Below are 10,622 nucleotides of genomic sequence, written 5' to 3' on the forward strand. Positions count from 1 at the left end.
GTCCCAACTCAAAGCTTAAGCTCAAGGCTTCTGGCTACAGAAATGGAATCTGGGCGGCTTTGGGTAATGGAGAATTAAGGACATGTGTTTTGGTCCTTCTGGGCCTCAATTTCTTCATTTGTTAAACGAGGATGACAGTTCCTGCTGGCCCCCCATGCAGGGCGGCTGAGAGGTGCTAAGTGGACACAGACATGAGGTGGGCGAAATGAGGACTCACCGCAGGTGGGAGGGGAAGAGGAGGCTTGGGCAGAGGCTGCTCCAGGCTGGCCGACTCACCAGAGGTGAGGAGGCCAGAGGGATTTGTTTACTAGCTCTCACTTCCTGGAACCTGAGCTGGCAAAGCCTGGTTGTTTACAAGTTCTCATGGGCCTCCCTACCCCCAACCAGGACAACTCTGGTCTGGGGTGAGGGCCTGGCCTCTCCCTGGTGGGGGCTGAAATAGGGGCTGGTTGTACACATCTGGGGGTCATCCGGGAGCAGCTCATGATACCTGTGACAGTCAGCTGCCTGGGCCCGAGAAATACCCCACTTACCTACTGAGTTCCTTGGTGGCCATCCTGTACACTTGAAACCTTGTAACCCAAGAGCTAGAGGGTGGCTGAATAGGACATCCCTCCCATCCCCCATCCCCGCCTCTTTCTGTAAAGAAGGAATGTTCCATTGCTAGGGACTGAATGTTATGAGCAACATGAAACTCAGAAGAGCTGCCAGCTTTGTAAGAGAAGCCAAGGCAGAAAAGTGACTCAGCAAAATAAACCTTCATCTGCGGATGTTCCGAACTCCCGTTGTGGGGAGCTGTGGGTCATGAATGCCCGGTTCTGGTCACAGGTGCTTAGTTTCGTAGCCTTGCTTCCCACAAGCCAGCCATAACATTCGTGACCACTAGCTTACAGAAGGAAGCCTAGGAAGCTTGGGAAGGAGGTCAGGTGGGCCTAATCGCTGCCTTGTCCACTGTTAAGACTCGATAATGGGTTAACGTCAAAGGAAGAGCAATGTGCCCTGAAGAGGCATCACGAATCAGAAAGGATGCTCAGGGGCGCCTGGGTGGCACAGCGGTTGAGCGTCTGCCTTCGGCTCAGGGCGTGGTCCCGGCGTTATGGGATCGAGCCCCACATCACTCTTCCTCTATGAGCCTGCTTCTTCCTCTCCCACTCCCCCTGCTTGTGTTCCCTCTCTCGCTGGCTGTCTCTATCTCTGTCGAATAAATAAATTAAAAAATCTTTAAAAAAAAAATTAAAAAAAAAAAAAANTGTTCCCTCTCTCGCTGGCTGTCTCTATCTCTGTCGAATAAATAAATTAAAAAATCTTTAAAAAAAAAAATAAAAAAAAAAAAAAAAAGAAAGGATGCTCAAATCTCAGGGAGACCCCACCCCGACCTCTCCGAAACAGGAGCACTTCCTTCTAGGCAAGAAAGGGTGTGGGAACGGCACCAACTTGCACCATTAATCCTGGTTCCTGCTTGGCCCTCGTCTGAGGAGCTGCATCTGGGTGACAGAACCTCAGAGTTTGAGGGGTAGGGGTGTGAAACCTCATCTTGTTGCAGGGTTCTTGTCTCATGGAGTCGAAGAATGAATCTCTTGGACAAAAGGGTGAAGTGAAGTGAAAATTTATTAAGTGAAGGTGAGAAGAGAAAGAAAAGAAGAAAAGCTCTGTAGAGTGAGAGGGGTCCCGAATGGGTTGCCACTGAGGGCTTTTACGGTCGGTCTTTTATAGAAAACTGACCAGGGAACTTGGTAAATATTTCATCTATAACATTTAAGACAGAGGAGGTGGACCTGTTATGGTCGCTTCTCTCTGGTTAATATCTTGTCTTTAACACTTCTCCACATCTGGGATATCTGTGATCATGGTTACTAGCCCCCCACCTGTCTCTCTCCACCCAGCCTTGCCTGTCCCTTACTCAATCTTACAAACCAACCTCTTTAGAACAGCATCTGAATTTTAATGACAGAGAGACTGTCATTTTAAAAGCAATCCAGTGCTAAGTCATCTGTGCTAAAAAAAAATTTTTTTCTTTAAATTCAACTATAATTGTCTCCTTGAAACTTGATGTTTCTATTCACAGGTCCTCCCAAGCCCTGGAGCCACAGAGATCATGTCCAGTCCAGTGTTCACTGGACAGCCCTTAGGCTATTTGATGAGTTAAGATATGCCCATCTGACTCTTCAAGTTGGATGCTTTGCTAGGGGATTAGAATGCAGGGTATGTCCCCCCCTTACCCCTACAATTACACTTGCATTGTTTGATAGATGGAACCCCAGATCCCCACACTTTTCAGGTAAAGCCAGTCCCGGGTCAGAGGTGTGCAGAGAAAGAGGTCAGATGGGACAGATGCTGTCTCAGCTCCCCATTCTCCCAGCAGTATCCTCAGTGAGCACCCACCCACTACTGACCCCAGGGCTCAGCCAGGCATTTTATAGGTTGGCAATCCCTGCTGTGTCAACAGCTTCAAGCTTGTCTTTTAGTTTTACCTCAAAACAGCATCTTCCCCATTGTCAGCGCCACACATTCTGGTACACATGCTCAACAGTCAACGTGGCATTTTAAGAAGGACATGTCTATCCAGATGGTCCCAACTTCAAATAGCACGTCTAGATCCTGATTTGATGGTCTCAAGAGCAGAATATCCTGATGGATCACTAGCTCCTACTGTGGGTTGGTATAAATGGTCACACACCATGGTTTGGGAACCGATGTTAGAAATAAGGTACATATTGGGGCGCCTGGGTGGCGCAGCGGTTGTCTGCCTTCGGCTCAGGGCGTGATCCCAGCGTTATGGGATTGAGCCCCACATCAGGCTCCTCTGCTGGAAGCCTGCTTCTCCTCTCCCACTCCCCCTGCTTGTGTTCCCTCTCTCGCTGGCTGTCTCTGTCTCTGTCAAATAAATAAATAAAATCTTTAAAAAAAAAATAAGGTACATATCATTATAGGTGAGAAACAGGTTGGAGGATGGGGGGGGGGGAAGAACAGCCTTATTTTCTTGCTTCCTCCTCAGGTCAGGCTTCATGCTCTCCAGGGAAAGCACTCTTGCCTTCTCCTTGTACATTCTCCCCTTAGTTCTCTTCAGGTACTGAACTTTACCAGTCCCCAAATTACAACGTGGCCTTTATTGCCATGCCTTTGTCTTTGCTGGTCTACCTAACTGGCACACCCTTTCTCACTCCTCCACCTAAGCAGTTTGAGAGGGTCTGCTTTCTAGAAACCTCCTTGGTAATGTTTGGGCACCTTTTCCTTTCACCTCCCATGGTGCCTTGGGCAGATCTTTACCCATTTTTTAGTATGTGATGACAGTTTCCAGCAGGTGTTCAGGAAATGCCTATTGACTAAAGGAAAAGTAGACAGAAAGAGAAGACAAGCTCCCAAAATTCAATTTAACACCAGCACAATACTTGGCAAGTGCCTGGTGATAAGTAATAGTCCCCCCATATGTAAAGCTTTGAGTGCGAGAGAGGGAAAAAAAGAGAGAACCCTAGTAGGGACCCTCCTCCTTTTTTTTTTTTCCAGGCCAGAACTGACTCATGGAGTGGTACGCAAAGGTTGTCCAGTCATCACGTAGTCAGAACGGTCAGAGCACTGCTTCGAGGAGGAAGGCAGAATGAGGCCCCAGAGAGTCCAAGAGGGTCCCCACTGCAACCCAACTACCAGAGGACTGATAATTCTGAGCCTGGCCCTATATAGAAGCTGGGGTGGAGAAAAACTCAGGTTGTTCTCTAAATAGCTTCGTGCCCCTGCCATCTGCTGCCAGGCAGTCAGGAAAGAAGGCAGCACTGCAGAGTTTCCTGCAGCAGATATCAGAGCTGAGTTCCTGGGCAATGGAGCCCTTAGTTAAACATAAGCTGCCCCCTACTTTGCTTCTCCAGGGCTAAAGCTCTGCAGCTCGACCCCAAACCCAGTCCGGCTAACGGATGCTCTCAGTAGTGAAGTCCCCGAGCTCCGCGAGCTTCCCACGGCTCCGCCCCCGGGGCCCGAACGCCACTCCCTCATAGACCGGAGCCCTCCCTGTCGCCCCGCCCCCGCCACGTGAACGCCGCTCTCTCATAGGCCAGGGCGCTACCTCGCCGCTCTCCCCCTCCCCCACGCTTTGGCCCCGCCCCCGCGCCAAGTTTGAGGAGTCCTCCCAGCACGGTGGGCGAGTGGTGCTTACTGCTGGCCGCTGAGGCTCCGCGCGTTTCCGACCCCGGCGCGGGGTTCTGGAGGTAACTGGAGGGAGACTTGGAGGCCTCGCCGGGCCCAAGGGGCAGAGAAAAGGGAGGCAAGGGTGGGCCTGCCCCCTAGTGAGACCTCCAGGAGGAAGGGCAGCAGGCGGAGACCCGCACTGCTGATCTTTACTTCCCCTCAGGAGACCTGTGGCGTTTCCTTAGGTCACCCCCACTTCCTTGCCCCTAAATCAAAGCCTTAACTGCCCTACCGGTTCCCCGCCTATTTTGGTTCACGAACTTACTTGACACTCCGATACAACTGAACCCTTTCCTTAGTAGAATATACCAACACAACTGAGCACGAAGTTCTGCATCACATTTTAAGAGGTTCAGGACGTCTGACAAGTCAGCCCATGTTAAGACCTAGCCTGCCCCCAACATTTCTGCCTATTTTGGCATAAACCAGGGGCTATATTTTGTACATAAACGTACACTGTCATAGATATGACTACCATTTGTTGAGTGCTTAGTCCATTTTTGCAGTACATTTTCTTATTTTATCCTTTCAACAGCCCTTCGAGGTAGGAATTCTAATCTTCACCTAGGTTTAAAAAGCTTACTTCATTTGTCATCGCTGAAAAAAAGGACTAAAGGAATTGAAAGTCAGATCCCACGAATAAAATTTAGGCCTTTCTTTATTCCTCCCAAACTCAGAGAAGATCAGTGTTTGTCCTTTTTCTGCTGCAGTAAGACTGAAGACTATCAGATGGCAGCTATAATGGTGGGTATAGAGTTGTTGAACCCGTGTGTTGTACACCTGAAACTAATGTAACATTGTGCCTCAGCTATGCTCAATTTGAAGAATAGGACCCACTCCCAAAGCTATCAGTGGTTCATCATGCAGTTATTTTTTTATTTTTTAACTTTTTAAAAAGTTAAAAGTTAATCTTTTACTCAAAGATTTTATTTATTTATTTATTTATTTATTTATTTATTTACTTACTTACTTACTTACTTACTTACTTACTTAATTTCTCATGCAGGAGAGAGGGGGCCCGGGGCAGAGGGAGAGGGCAAGGGAGAGAAAAGCTGAGGACCTGCTGAGGGCAGAGCATGATCCCCGGTGAGATCACAACCTAAACCAAAACCAAGAGTCGGAGGCTTCAACAGCTGTGCCACCCAAGCGCCCCAATCATGCAGTTACTCTTAAGTAAGGCACTAGTGTAGTTGAACTAGTCCTGTTACCCCATTGTGGTGGCCAAACCCCTTCCTGTGCTAAACTGTCTTAAAATGATGCTTCTGGCTGAAGTTAAACGTTTTCTGTTTTCCTGGAAATTATACTAATTTATTTAGTCTAGAGAATCTTTACAGCAAAACGGTTGGCTAGAGGCAATGCCTTCTGAGTCCAGTAATTTGTTTTTACAGAGGTGTCGCAGACGTGTCACAGAGGTGACAGACTTAAGGCAAGTGGGGCATGCCCGGTGAGAGAAATGTACGCAAGAGGGCTCTGGTAGTGGGCCAGGTGCAGGGCATAAAGTGAATTAGGAGGTACAAACTTTCAGTTATAAAATAAATAAGTCACAGAGATGAAGAGTACAGCATAGGGAATATAGTCAATAATGTTATAACGTTGTATGGTGACAGATGGTGACTCCACTTACTGTGGTGAGCATTAAGCATAGAATTGTCAAATCAGTATGCTGCACACCTGAAACTAATATAACATTGTTGACTATACCTCACTTTTTTTTTTTAAAGATTTTATTTATCTATTTGACAGAGAGACAGCCAACGAGAGAGGGAACACAAGCAGGGGGAGTGGGAGAGGACGAAGCAGGCTCCCAGCGGAGGAGCCCGATGTGGGGCCGGATCCCAGAGCACCAGGATCACGCCCTGAGCCCAAGGCAGATGCCTAACGACTGTGCCACCCAGGCGCCCCTATACGTCACTTTTTAAAACGTTTTTAAATTTAATTTATTCATTTATTTATATTTATCTACTTTAGAGAAAGAGGGAGCAGGTGCGCCTGGGCGCGCGCGCACAAGCGGGGGGAGGGACAGAGGGAGAGGTAGAGAGAATCCTGAAGCACACACCCCGCTGATTGCGGAGCCCAATGTTGTGCTCCAGCTCACAACCTTGAGATCATGATCTGAGCCAAAATCAAGAGTCGGTTTCTTCACCAATTGAGCCTCCAGGCGCCCCAACTTTTTTTCTTTTTTTAAGTGAAGCTCCTAGAATAGGCAAAAGTCAACTTGATTTTCTCCAGACTGCATTCAGTCTGGTATGGCTTCCCAGTCCAGAGGTAGGTCTAGACAGACTTCAACCCAAACCCAGGCGCTAGAACCATAAAAGTAGTGCTGTTGATGTAAAAAGACGTGAGGGTTTGAAGCCGATGGCCAAGAAAGAATTCTTGAGACGTCTTTGGTGCAAAAAGGTGATTTTATTAAAGCACGGGACAGGACCTGTGGGCAGAAGGAGCTGCCCCTTATATACCCTCAAGTTGGGAGGGGGTTAGGGATAGCGTACATCTCTAAGGAGTTTTGGAAGCCAGGTTTCCAGGACCTTGAGGGGGGCTAGCTATGGTTCGGAAAAGGTCATGTATTACCATCTAATAAAACCTTAGTCATGAGACCCTTAGATGTATATCGGTGGGCCATATGCTTGGGGGATGATTGCCAACAATTATCTTGGGGGGCGGGGGTTAGACATAAAGGAAGTTTCCAAAGAAATTTTTATATGTTAAAGTAGACTTACAGGATACTGGTTGGGGGTGGGGGTGTCAGGTTGGATTGCCTTTGCCCTTAGTAAAGTATTAACATTGAGGCGGCTGAGTCCCTAGAGGAATGTCACTCTGTGTCAAGGATTTGTCAATGGGCTATGGGTAGTAAGGAAATTTAATGATTTTTCCTCTGCCTTTGTTTCCCACTTCACTGTAACTTGGTAATATTTGTCATTTCTCTGGTTTCTGAAATTTTGCTAATCCCACATCAAATGGGACTACAATTCCAATACTGAATTTCACCTTTAGTTGCTTTTTGCTCAAGAAAGCAGTGAACAAAAATCACCATTTTGACCCCTGTCCACCTGTACCTCACCTCCAATTGTTTCTTCTTTTTTAACAGTCTTGAAACCTATTACATGCCAAACCTTTTGACTGGAGGAATGTGTTACCCATTAACCCAAGCCCTTTTAATACAATCAAGGAAAAAAGCTCTTGAGTTTATTTTTGCAACATAAAGAGCTTGTTTCTAGTGGCACATTGCCATTACTGAAGTTAGTGACTTTAATAAACATGGTAAATTATTTGTTATAACGCCCCAAATCAAAACCCACATTCTGAAGCAAGGCTTACTTTATATACTAAATAATAGCCAGAAATTTGAGCCTAGATATCAAATTTATTTTAAAATTTTCATTTATTTATTTAAAGATTTTTATTTATTTGAGAGAGGGCACGCAGGAGCCTGGGGGAAGGGGAAGAGGGTGAGTGAATGGGAGAAGTGACTCCACACTGAGGGCAGAGCCTGACTGGGGCTCCGTCCCAGGACCTGAGTTCATGACCTGAGCCAAAGTCAGATGTTTAACTGACTGAGCCACCCAGGCACCCCTAATTTTTATTTATTTTTCTTTGTTTAAGTAAGGTCTACCCAACGTGGGGCTTGAACTCACAATCTCCAAGATCAGGATTTGAATGCTCTTCTGACTGAGACAGCCAGGCACCCCCTTAATGTCTAATTTTGAATAAATCAAGGTTAAGAGGCTTTGTAAATAGAGGTCCTGACCTTTGTCAGTGAACTGCATCCCCAGCTGAACCCCGTATGAGGGATTCCACAGAAACAGGGCCTTTTTTAAGGACCTTTGTTTTGTTTTAGGACTCTCTAGTTAACAAGCTTTTATTTTTATTTTCTTAAAGGTTTATTTGTCAGAGAGAGAGAGAGAGAGAGAGAGAGAGCACAAGCAGAGGGAGAAGCAGGCTCCCAGCTGAGCAGGGAGCCCGATGTGGGACTCGATCCCAGGACCCTGGGATCTTGACCTGAGCCAAAGGCAGACACTTAACCAACTGAACCACCCAGGCGCCCCTCTAGTTAACAAGTTTTTAAGCAGGGTCTTACCTTTCAATAAGGAGGACAGTGGCCACCACCCGAAGGGCTTCATTTACATTTACGTTGTTTCTTAGGAAGTTTCCCTATTCCCAACAAGGTGTCTTTCACATTCTTCAGGGGTCTCTAACTCTTGAATTACTTGTAAGTTTGAAAATTATATAGCTAAATTCCAGAGAATGAGCTAAATAAACTGGACATCATTTATTTCGCATTATTTGCCCCTTCACTGCACTATTTCTATCTTCTTGTTAGTTTCAACTTAACAAATAATTTGAATCCAGATGTAAATCTATTTGATGGACATGAATTGGGACTGCTTACGTTAAAAGAACTAGCCCAAAGCTGCTTGTCATTCTGTACATTGTGGGAAAGGTTAAAGGTAGCAAGGGTTTAAGTCTCATAAGTAGCTAGATAATCCTTACCAAAATGATTAATGTTTTTCTTCACTGATGAACCAATGATTGTTTAATGTTATTAGTATTGTTACATCACTGTTTCTGCTAAATGAAAAACACGCACTCTGGCATCAAAAAAACCTGCAAAGCTTGTAAATGATTCAGATTCCTGCCCTCCACCCCCACTCCAGATTTACTGAATCACTTTGGTTGGATTATTTTTTCTTTAGTGGTTTTTAAAAACATCTTCCCAGGAGGGGCACCTGGCTGGCTCAGTCAGTAGAGCACGGGACTTTTGATCTCCAGGGTCATGAGTGTGAGCCCCACATTGGGCATAGGGTTTACCTTAAAAAATAAATAAAATAAAATCTTCCCAGGAGATTCTGATGCATACTAACCCTAGAGAAGTCTGAGGTATAATAAAACCAACTGGTTGCCTTATCTTTTACATTTCAGCAGAGTCAGCCCTGTGTCAGTTCTACTTCCCTAAGCCCTTAAGTTGTCTTCAGGCAAATTAGGTCTTGGTACTTAAGCAAACATTTTTCAGAATCTTTGTACAAAGGGAAAGTTCTATTATCTTCATGACTTCAAAGTCCAAGAAATTTCCAATGAGCAAAATGAAAATTATAGTTGGATAAAAATGGAACTTGACACTAGAGTTTTTCAAAGACCATGTTATTAGCATTTTATTTTTCTATTCCTGACACTCGAATTCATAGGGGGTAAATGATAGAACATAATCAAAATAACATACAAACACAATTTAAGAACATTTAACCATCTCTCGTAGCTGTTCTTTGTACAATACATAAAAGTAAACATATAAATTTTATATAAATTATGCTTAACAATCTGTATACACTGTGAAACCATTGTTAAAATTCACACTGAGAAGCTAGTGCAAGCAGTGGTGTACAAAAGTGCAAACAAGGTTAGTGATGAAAATCTTACACTGACTTACCAGTTCAACATACTCTGCATTCAGTCAAATACTGAAGGCCTCACCACAGAAAACACTTTGATCACTTTCAAAGTAATGTGACTACATTCACCCTGCGTGCTCTCACCTCAGTATGGCAACTGATGATGAGTTCAGGTTAGCAGCACCAGGGAAGAGAAACCCACGTGAAGTCGGCCCACTGATGTGAATCTTTACACTGGATAATAAAAACAATTCCAAAGACGACTTGTATGTCAGAAGCTGTAGAACTATCACCCCCTTTTACCCCAAAGTATTTAAAACTGAAATTAATTCGAATTCTCCCTCCATTTAAAATGCATGCTGAAGAATTCATCCACTCCAGTGCAGCTTTTCCAAAAACAACTCGGCGTGAAATCTCTCAAAAGGCTTTCCCGGGGCGCCTGGGTGGCACAGCGGTTAAGCGTCTGCCTTCGGCTCAGGGCGTGATCCCAGCGTTATGGGATCGAGCCACATCAGGCTCCTCCGCTATGAGCCTGCTTCTTCCTCTCCCACTCCCCCCGCTTGTGTTCCCTCTCTCACTGGCTGTCTCTATCTCTGTCGAATAAATAAATCTTTAAAAAAAAAAAAAAAAGGCTTTCCCATTTCTGCCCTAAAATCTGTTTGGGGTAAGGATGCTCCTGCAACAAAGTTTACTTTGGACAAATTTGCTTACTGTAATTACTTTTGATTCTATTTAAAAGTGTGGCCAAATCCCTGAACAATCAATCAGTGGTATTAAATGCATTAGTTACTTAATGTTCTAAATTATGAGAACAAAAATTTGTTGGTTCAGAGGTACATCTTCAATAGATTCTGTAGATTCCCTTCATACTTTTTATCCAGGTGTGGTGTGGGAATGTGTGAGGGGGGATGGTTCCAGGGATCAGGAGTGGAAGCACGGTTTTAACAAAATCCCAAACCCTTTGCACAGAGGCACAGTCCCATATTCCAAGACCTGTTCATTTGTTCCTTTGCTGGGGGGGCGGGGGGGGGGTTTAAAAGCACGAATTTGCATTTCAAAAGA

Source organism: Ailuropoda melanoleuca, chromosome 3 (assembly GCF_002007445.2).
Source record: "Ailuropoda melanoleuca isolate Jingjing chromosome 3, ASM200744v2, whole genome shotgun sequence".
In the NCBI taxonomy this organism is placed as follows: domain Eukaryota; kingdom Metazoa; phylum Chordata; class Mammalia; order Carnivora; family Ursidae; genus Ailuropoda; species Ailuropoda melanoleuca.